General features: G+C 35.6%; 1 pseudogene; it reads left to right on the forward strand.

Moving 5' to 3' along the window:
* Nucleotides 1-8,731: 8,731 nt before the first annotated feature.
* LOC115295295 lies at nt 8,732-9,786 on the forward strand (annotated as a pseudogene).
* The last annotated feature ends 1,229 nt before the right edge of the window (nt 9,787-11,015 follow it).

An 11,015-nucleotide genomic window follows, 5' to 3' on the forward strand; every position in this document is an offset into this window, starting at 1 on the left:
ATCAACTCCTGTATGAAGTCTCTCAACTACAAGACCAAAATACAGACTGAGCAGGTAAGAAAAGAGAAAAAAAAACTATAGGATTAAAATACAATAATAAAGAGAGAATGAGAATAACATGTTGATGGAAATTAGTACTCTGGTATGCTGTCCAGCCTCTAAGAGACCATCTATATGCACAACACCCCAGATGTGGTCATTGAGGCCTTGAACTCAAACACAGAGCAGGGGAACTGGTTAAATAGTTTAAAGGCACATGATGCCCAATTTATAAATCCTGGTCTCTTCCTCCATCTCATCACAAAAATTCCTACATTTATTTCAGATTCCTGACAGCAAGGAATTTAGTGAATGTTCCTAGAGAAGATAGCAATTGAGTTCCTTCATTCATGAAAGTTTAACTTGTTATAACTGCCCATATAGGGTGTGTGTGTGTGTGTGTGTGTGTGTGTGCACAATTTTTATTTTTGTTTAGAAGGGAGTGGACTTTTTAGACAGCATAAGTGTCTTGAGCAAAGGCACAAGGTAAAATGACACAGCAGGTTCAAATAATTCCTCACTGAAGTTTATAAGAGAGTGACAGTAGCGGATGCTAGGCCATCAGGCAATGGTAAATAAAGGAATTTATGTGCTATGCTAAGGAGTTCACATTTTTGTTTATAGGAAAATAAATTTTTAAAGACTTATAAAGTAAAATCCTAGTTGTCATGGTCTTTTAAAATCATGTTTTCTCATGAAAATATAAATATATCACATCTCCCTTAGTATCATTTTATTTTAATAAATTGAATAGTGACTCAGAAAAGAAATCAATACTAAATTAACTTCCCAAAAAGAATACAATTTTTCCCCCACACAAACACACACTCAGAAATGTGATATACTTTCCAGGAAGTCACTTATTTTCCCCAAGTAGGTTTTAGAAACAATTGATGAATGGAGAAATGGGCACTAAAGGGAAGGATAAGTCTGGAGACAGACAAGGAGAAAATTGCATCAGGATTTTTGGTTGGGAAAAAAACAAGAAACTAACTTTGACTTACATTCATAACACACTCATAAATAGATATATTTCTAGCAACGATGAAAGTCAAGTGGCATCCATCTATTATAGCAAAAATATAGAAAAATATTATTTAAACATATTCTTTGTCCCAAATCAACCCTATTTGAGAATGCCTGAAATTTTAGTTCAAAGTGTTACTTTTTACACTAATAATAATCACAGTTAACATTTATTGAGTGCTCATAATTTGCCAGGCATTATTCTCAGCACTTTTCAAGGGCTCATTTAAATACTCTCATGAGGTGAATATAATTATTTCTTCCATTTTACAAATAAAGACACTGAGTCAGAAAGAAGTTAAGAAATTTGTGCAAGGTCATACAGTTAATTAGTAGCAAAGCTAGGCTTCCAATAATCAGTTTGGCTCAACACCCATGCTCCTTACTACTATATTTTAAGATTTCTAAATATACTCATAAATATATTAATATTTTGCAAATAATTGATTTCCAATTATTCCTTATAGATTCATATTGTCTTCGCCTCTAGTATACACATGCTTAGGTGTTATTTCAGAGGTTCTGTGCATAATAAATTTTCAGAGTTCATACATACATAAACTTCCATATGTAAAAATACTTTTATTTTTCCTACACAGTAGATATAATTTGAGTAAGTTTGGTTTCTTACATATCAAATATAAATTTCATATCATGTTCTACTACCTCTTCCAAGATGATATTGTCAAAAATGTTAGATTAGTGGTTGCTGTGATTCTTGTTCTTTGATGTGTGTGAAGGGATTGATATTTCTTCTAAAAAATGCTTTTGGAATTTCTCTATATTTTCAGTATCTTGAAATTTCACTATCATTGTGTTTGTATCTGCATGTACACAAATATATGCATGTTATCCTCATATTCTTTTTCAGTTCCACTAGACCAATTTAAGAATTCTGTTCCCACTCTTTAGGTCTCTTTCCTCTGTACTTTGAAACATATTCTGCATTCTGGAAACATTCTTCCATTTAATCATGCCAATACATTACTCATTCCTCCTCATTCCAGTTTGGGTTTTGGCTCATATTTTTAACTCTTTCATTTGCTTGTTTATTCATAAGGAAACTTACATTTACATTATCTGTGTTGCTTTATTTTTTGTCACAATAATGCAGTCTCGTGTGTATTATGGTACACACAGACAATATTTATTCCAAATTTTTTTGTGTGCTCTATCAGCTATGGTCCTCCTCTTCTTTTAGTTTGGTGTTCAGTTTCCCAAGCTTCTGTGGTACTGTATTTCTGTAAATATTTATTGATTCTTTGCTGTGTGTTCACCATTGTATTTATCATTTGTTGGATAGTTACTGTACCTGCTGGGTCTGAGGGTAGCAATGCTTCAAGGTATTTCCAGTTACCATGGGTCCTATCCCACGTTCGTACCTAAATTCTCAAAGTCATATTCACTCCTGGAGGCAGAAAATAGTGGCCTCCACATGGCCCAAGATACGGTGTGGGGAGAAATGCCCAGCCAGTTGATTCTCCTAAGGTACTCCGTCCCACCATCCTGTTGGCGGTGTTGGGAGGGACTAGGTGTTCTGCTGGCACCCACTCTCCATGCTGAGGACTGAGCAACAAGAGTTGGCCTAGCATTATTCCACATTTTGGTCTGTGGCTTCCTTCTTTTATCCAACTTCTACCTGTTTTCCATCTTTCAGGAATGTCTTAGATCTTAGATATTAGGAAAAAAACAAATATTGAACCTAAGATATCCTAATTTTCTATTCTCTTAGAAATATTTAAAGATGGTTATATTACATTACAATTTAGTGTTATCCCAAAAATATCTGTGAAACAGTTACTTGGTATCATTTTATACCAAAAAAAAAAAAAGAAGCAGAAAACATGCTTTTATAGTTTTTGTGAATTCAACTATATACTCAAAAAATATAAACCTTTAAATATACATAAGGCTTTTTCCTATTTCATGTAGCAAAGTGCAGTACATCTTGAAAGGATGCTAGGACTTGTAGCTACTCTATGTCCAACAGTGGCAATGTTGCTCACAGATGAATAATGTTTGAAGGACCGATTACTCTTCAAAAGCCATATGCCATGTTACTGGCTTCTTTTTTACCTAACTGAGGAAATGATGAGGGCCATAATGACACCAATATTTCCTAGACAACAATAAAGTTAATTATTCTTTAAATATTAGAGTCATGTGGAAAGTCTACTGGAGAAGTTATCCAAATCCATTGGCAAAGTTGTTTCAAGAAATATCCTTAACATGTATTTTTTAGACCCTTTGACTCTGATCCAGAATAGTTCTGTTGGAGTAGGGTGCCTGGGTGGCTCAGTCAGTTAAGTGTCTGACTCTTGATTTCAGCTCAGGTCATGATCTCACAGTTTGTGAATTCAAGCCCCCCATCAGGCTCTGTGCTGGCAGCATGGAGCCTACTTGGGATTCTCTCTCTCTTCCTCTCTCTCTCTCTCTCTCTCTCTCTCTCTCTGCCCCTCCCCCACTCATTCTGTCTCTGTCTTTCCAAAAATAAATAAACTTAATATAATTTTTTTAAAAAAGAATAGTTCAATTCATTATGAAAGAAAACATACATATCACAAATTACCATATCAGAATTATCATTAGAATGAATGTTACATAATTATTGTAATCAAAAAACAATAAGCCATATATAAATATACACAAATGAACTTATACAAGAAAAAGGAAAAAAAAATTGATAAAAATACTTTGACCAGAAAGAAGACTGGTACTACACTATTAATCAAGGAGAATTCCTGAGAAAAATAAAAGTGTTTCCAAAGACCAGGTGACTGTGAGCTGCTGGCTGGATTCTCAAAGTCCAAAATGATCATCTTAAGTGTGAATAAACAGCTCATTGAAAAAACAAATAGAGAAAGAGAGAACAGGGGAGAGGGACAGAAGAATAGAGAGAGAATCTTAAGCAGGCTCCACATTCAACATGGAGCTGGACAGGAGGCTCAATCTCATGACCTGGGATCATGACCTGAGCCAAAATTAAAGGTTGGATGCTCAAACAACTGTACTATCTCTGTGCTAACTGTGATAGCTCAACTATCACAAGTATCAATGGGAGTATCTTGGGTATATCCACACTGGGACTAGAACTGATGTCTGGCAGACAGGTGCAGTGGATTTTCATCGAGTTAAGTACTCCTGTGTATCTTGAACACTGCACTGTCTATGCTGCATGCCATCTGGAGAATGAATGACAGATCCTGCTATCACCTTCCACTCTTGATTTTGAATATTATGTGGCATTAGAAACTAACCACATCTATAACTATACACATCTAAGAGAGATGTACACACGTACAGAAAGTACGTGGTTAGTGCATACTTAGTAATAGACAAAAGATTATTTAAACAAGTAAAATGATTCCAAGTTATCAATCACACTGATTTTTATAAACACTATTTATACTCAGTTTTAATATTGGTCCTGTAGCAGGAAATTATATGGAAGGAGAAACAAATTATATTTCAGGCTTTTATAAAAATTCAAGGACCTGTATATTTATATAAATATTCTAGTTGTAACAGTGTAGTATAGTTTGGCAAAATGTTACCACTGGGGGAAACTGGACAAAGTATACAAGGGTACTCTTACTATATAACTTCCTAAACCATATATGAGTCTGCAGGTATCTCAATTAAACAATTGAAATCTATTTAATTAAAAAAACATAATTAAAAATTAACTGAAGGACAATTTGGAAGAAAATGAACTCTAATGTCCAAAGAGTTGCTCTCATTCATTGTTTTGTACCCTGCATGTTTATCATAAATCAAGTTTCTTTTAGTACATTTTCCCTTCCATACTCACTTACCAAAAATAAAGAAAAATGCATTTTAAAACATTTTCTGGCAGAAATTACTTAGGAAAATCCATTTATCAACTCACCTAACACCAGAGATATTAAGAAATATTATCTACATAAGGACAGAATTTCCTCAAAAATTCCACTCTCTATATTCATATTGCATATCTGGTTACAGTAATAAATCAATTTTTATTGATCAACAATCAACAAATCAATTTTTGACAATCAAAAATGGCAAAATAAGTTATAAATGTGGAATTTTGGTACTTCTTACATCAAATTGCAGATTGAAATGAAAGATTTTACTATTATTAATTTGATTCAAATTGAATGATTAAAGGAAAATTCAAAACTTCTAGTCTTAATTGACTTGAGTTCTATATTTTTACTTAAAAAAATTCTATTTACCAATAGATCCTCATTTCATTTCACTGGACAAATTAGTATCATGAGTAGATATGCTTCCAAAACTGGGTGTAGACAGTTAAATTATCTTGTAATTCATATTTGTTTGCATTTTTTATTTCAGGTGTAACATCATAGCAAAAAATCAAGTTACTCCATCCATCGTGTCAATCATCAAAAATAATCATGAATATTTTTGAGAGTTTTATTATTATATTTTATAATAAAATAGGAAGAATATATATTTTTTCTTAGGTGTAAGCTCTTTTGCTCATTTGATTAGCAAAATTAACTGGATATAGCCCATTTGATGCTCCATTTCCTTTGTAAAAGTTCAAACACAAAATAACAAGATATGTCATTACAAAGACTACTAGCAGAATTTAATGTGACATATAAAACATTACGTCATTTTCCTTTTACCCTTTTAAAGAGAACATGTTGGTTTGAGCTAATTTTAGATTTCAGATGAAATGTAATCACACTATTTCACCCTCACCTAAGGGAAGTAAAAATTAAACATTATGCATTAGGCTGTGACCTTAAGATTACAGAATGATCTCTTTTCTTTAATTCACTGGCAATATAATAGTTACATCACTTCAAAAGAGATCAGAATTTCAAGACAAGATCCACAGAGAATTTTAATCTCCCTGATTGGTTCTGATAGTTTTTACCAGATGACCATCAATTCCTTAAACAAAGTAGAAGATTACATTCACTAGATATCTTTAATCTTGAAAACCAAAGGACAACTTGAATATATCATTTGGTACCCTAACCAAGCTTTTCATATTTAAGTTAAAAATGTGGGTGTGTGTGGCTGACTCAGTCAGTAGAACATGTGACACTTGATCTCAGAGTCCTGAGTTCAAGCCCCATATTGGGCATGGAGCCTACTTAAATTTTTTTTTTAATTTTTAAAAAAATGTGATATTTTTCTAACTTATTTTTTAAAGAAGAGTTTGTATATCAAATATGTTTCAAACACTGTTATAAACAAATGGTAAAAATAGTAGCGAAAAAAATCAAATCTACAATTTCAAAGACTTCTGTTCTCTTGGGGAACTATTAGGAAATTATAGTTGAAGATGGAAATTGTGACAATCAGATAATTCATTCGGAAATACAGCCTTACAATGAAGGGAGACAGTATCCAGCCCAGTGCTAAGAGATAAGAAAAGCCCCTTAAAGAAAATAATATCCAAGCAGAAAGTAGAGATGTTGAGATTTCTGTTAGTGGTTTATAATTTAGCTTGAAGACTAATAGTATCCATTGACTACATTTAAGTAAGTCAGTGTTAAAAATACGATTTATATTCTTTAAAAAAAAAACCCTCAAGTTGAAGCATAGATTATGAAACAGAGACAGGGCAGTTTACAAGATATAAAAGAAATCTGTAGAGTGTTTATGAAGCTACTAGCCAGTGACTGAATCTTATATAGCATTGGTGGGTCAGATGTACTACAGTCTGGATTTGGACCCAAGGAATGAAGAGATTCTGATTACTAGAGAGCCTCATAATAGCTAAGAACCAACCTACTTAATAAAAGAGTGGTATTTTCACTTATAATTTTTCTTCATTCTTTGTAATAGAACATCCTCAGAAACTACACAGAATTCAGAGAGAAAAGAGCAAAGTTTACTTGTATCCTCTTGGTTTAGTACTATATTAACTCAATCAAACACACCACAATTCTGGAATTTTAACATGATTTACTTGTCATGGTTTAATCTTGGGTGGGTCTTTGTAATGGCCCCACACTTCTAAATCATCTTCTTCACTCAAGTTCATACATGATCATTTCCTTCTAATCATGTTAATTTTAACTGCCTTTAAAATAGAAGCTTTGACACAATTTCATTGGGCTTTCTTTTTAACATCTTTATCCAGCTCATTTCCTTCTGTCTGGAGAAGAACTAAATCTCTGTGAGTGAGTTAGACATTTATTTTAAATCTCTCACAATTTTAGTGTTGTGAACCTTGCTTTAGGTTAATAACCCCCTTAATTTAGGTATCTATATTAATCAGATATGTTAAGGGTTAAAAAACATCCAATTTGGATTACCTTAAAGAAAAGGAGAATGTATCAACTCAGGAAACCAGTTGAAAGATGTTACCAAGTAACACAAACAACAGAAACTATTAATAAATGCCAACAGGACTGAGTCTTTATGTATTCCACTCACTTTGCTCTGATTATTTACTGGAACCTTTCAGGTTCGCTTTTTGGGTAGTAGTGGAAACATGACTGCTATGCTATAATCCTATACCTCAAGTTCTACAACTTTGGCCACCAATGTAAGCCAGTCTCTTACACAAATTCCTAAAGAAGTAGTGAGACTGCCCCAGCTTCAGTCAACAGCTCACCCTAAGACCAGAGAAGCATGCCAGTGTTATTGAGTTTTTGGGCCCTATGATGGTAAGTCATCATAGACAGTAGAATTGGAAGAGAAGGAAGAAGAGTTCTTCCAAGGGAGGTCTTAAGAAATAGTATTGATTACATTGGTCAGCACAAGATTATGCTAAGACAAATAATTTAAAAGCTTAGAATTTTATTCAAAAATAATGGAGAGCCAGTAAAAACCCCTAAGTAGGAAGATGAAAATCAAATATTTATTTTGAAAAAAACTCTTTGGCTACAATGTAAAGAGTGAACTAGAAAGGTTGATGCAGCATGAAATGTAGGAAGTGACTGAAGAAATCCAGGCAGGAAATGGTTTGTAGTTTTATGGTAAGAACTGAGTGAGAGAGAAGGGAAGGAATTTCAGGAAAAGTAGGAAAGTAGAATCTACAGGATTTGGTGACTGAAATTTGGAAGTTAGACAGCACCTAGAAGAGGAAACAATTTCAAATACCTGGTGTGAAACTTCTGGTTTTGCAGTTGAGTTTAAATTGTCTATAGAATACACAAGTAGAAATATCAGAAAGATGGTAGAATAGGAAGTTTGTTCTCTCCTTCTGCCCATGGTGATGACAATTCAACAATAACACGTGCACCAATTTTTTTCGTGAGAAATCCAGAAACATTTAAGAGGCTCCTACACCCCAGGAGAGCATGAAGTCAGCCACATCAGGGCTGGCAGGGAAATGTGTGGTGCTAAAGCTGCATAGGCACCCCCATCAGAGCAGTGCAGCACAACTGGGAGAAAACTCCCAGCTCCCAGCTTCACCCCTGGTGAAGGAAAGAGAAGACTGAAACACACCTCCAATGTGAAGCCATTTCATGACACTACCCAAGGGCATGTTATCTGTCTAGCTAGAATCTGATTGGACAGGAAATAGCACTAGGCTGAGGGTCAGTAAGAACACGGGCAAAGTTTGGAATAGTACACACTCACTCACCATGGTCCCTTCCCTGGATCAGTGTGGAATGAGCAGAGAAAAAAATGCAGCTCCCAGTTTCTAGTTTCTCCCAAAGAGGGAGAGTGACAGACACATGACCAGCCCATGCTGCAGTCACTTGGGGCCTGCAGGGACCATCTGCTTGAGTACAGAAGGAGCCAAGAAGATTCCAACCCAGCAGCTATTGCACATGCAGTGGAAGATATTAAAGGAGATGACAGATAATGTCTCAGCACAACAGATTTGTCCTAGACCATAAACACAAAGAACCAGGTGTACTGTTTTTGGGGGACTCCAAGGTGCAGTTAATGCAGCAATATGAGATATGGTGAGAGCTTTGTGACCCAATTCATGCTCTGAATTTTGGAACTTAGGGAGATACAAAATATGTTTTATTGAGACTGACGAATGGAGAACTGGAGATTATTAAACCTAAGGTTATTGTCATCTGGGTAGGAACAAACAATCATGGAGATGTTACAGAATCTGGTCTGGATCACCCGGCAGAAGAACCAAGCGATACTAAGAGATCTTGGAAGGCAAGAGATTCATTTTACACCTGTGGGCTCAGAGATCATTCTCCAGAGGTCTGAGCCCAGAGCATCAGCAGAAGCAACAATTTATAGCCTGTTAGTTATGCATTTCTTGCTAATGCATGCTACCAGCAGGGTGGGAAGAAGAACCCAGAAAGGGGAGCCCTTGATCAGTCAGCCATCTTATAACAGATTTTTCCCTATCAAAAATACAGCAGAAGTAGGAGATGGAATCAAGGCCATTGTATAACTTTACTAACACAAGGCAGCCGCAAGCCAAAATCATTGTATTGTGTTTGTTCCCGCAAGGTGAGAAGCCCAACCCTTTGAGGCAAAAGAACCCCAAGGTGAACCAACTCCTCAAGGTTACCCTGCCAAAGCCTGCCAACGTTCAGCTCCTGAATATAGGTGGGGGCTTTGTGCACTTGGATGGTGCCATCTCCTGTCAGGACGTTTGACTTTCTGCATCTCACAATGGTGGCTACTCAAAGATCTGCAACACCCTGCACAAAATTTATCATGCAGTTGTTGGCGGAAACACCTGAGGAGAAACAAACCACTGTTGCGAGATTGGCTCCCATCAGTGTTACTAACAGCCTGACTTCCTCAGGTCACTTATGTCACTAGCGCTTCAGAATCATTCTCTTTCTTCAGGCACTTGGCATTGTAGACTGTTCCTGAATGTTCATATCTACTGTTTGAAGGGAGGAGGTATTTGAACTGGTCCTGTACATTGAAGTTGTATGTGGCATAGGAGGAAAATTTGCCAAGGAAGCTTATTGTTTAAATTTGTTTGAAATCAGAAGGTGATTTTCAGTTGTATGTGTGACAGATTCATTGAGTTATCACTGTTTTTCCTAGGATAACATCAAACCTAAGTACTGAACAAAGTGAAGATTTCTTTTTTCTGGGTCTTCCTTTCCTTCTGTGGATTACGTCATATAGCATGATCAGGATTATACCTACTTTGCTTTAGAGGAGATGGGTTTTCCAGTTTTTAAGGTTAGCCTTTTGTTTTTATTTTGCTTAACTCATATGTATTCTCAACATTTTCTTAACTTACAACATCAGATTGAACATATTTATCATTAAATATGGGAGATGCTATACTTACAAGTGAATTTATTTTTCCCATGTCAAGTTGTGGAAAATCGGTTTTGCCCCATTTGGGGGACTCTGTGGAAGGGACTATTTTTATGCTGTAGAATATCATGTCTATAATAGACCCAGGCAGGCTTTTCTTCCTATATCCCCTCATACCTTTTTTTTTGTCCTTGTTGACATTATAAACTTTTAACACATTTTTGACCTGGAACTTCTGTTGTGGGAAATATAAATCCCTAGCCAGTTACTCACCTGATGATAATCACTGATATGTAACTCATTCTTGTGTTGTGTTCTGTGCATAGAGTCTGTGTAGTGCTATCCATGTTCAGAGTTCTGGCTTGTTTTGTTTTTACTTAACCCTATGTTACAGATTCTTTTTTTGAAAGAAGAAAAAAACCACACAGAACTTTATTTTCCATTCCATAAGCCCTTGAAAGGATGCAGGTCTGAACCATACTGACTCCATGACAGACTTTAAGTTTCCCCTCTGACCTTGGAGGCCTAAGTGTCAGTTTCTCAAAATCATTAGACAATAAAAGGGCACAGATTGCTCAACCAGGGACCACCCTAGTAACACCCAATCAGAAGCGGCCAGCTAAAATGCTCAACATTCCTTAGGGCAGGCCTAGAGATAGAAGCTGTGGATAATCATTTATTGCTTAAGGCTAGTTATACCCTACATGGGGGTCCTTGGCCCACCCTGTAATTGGTTATTTTCAAAGATACTTCAAATGCTATGATTGGGTCCC

Source organism: Suricata suricatta, chromosome 7 (assembly GCF_006229205.1).
Source record: "Suricata suricatta isolate VVHF042 chromosome 7, meerkat_22Aug2017_6uvM2_HiC, whole genome shotgun sequence".
Lineage (NCBI taxonomy): Eukaryota > Metazoa > Chordata > Mammalia > Carnivora > Herpestidae > Suricata > Suricata suricatta.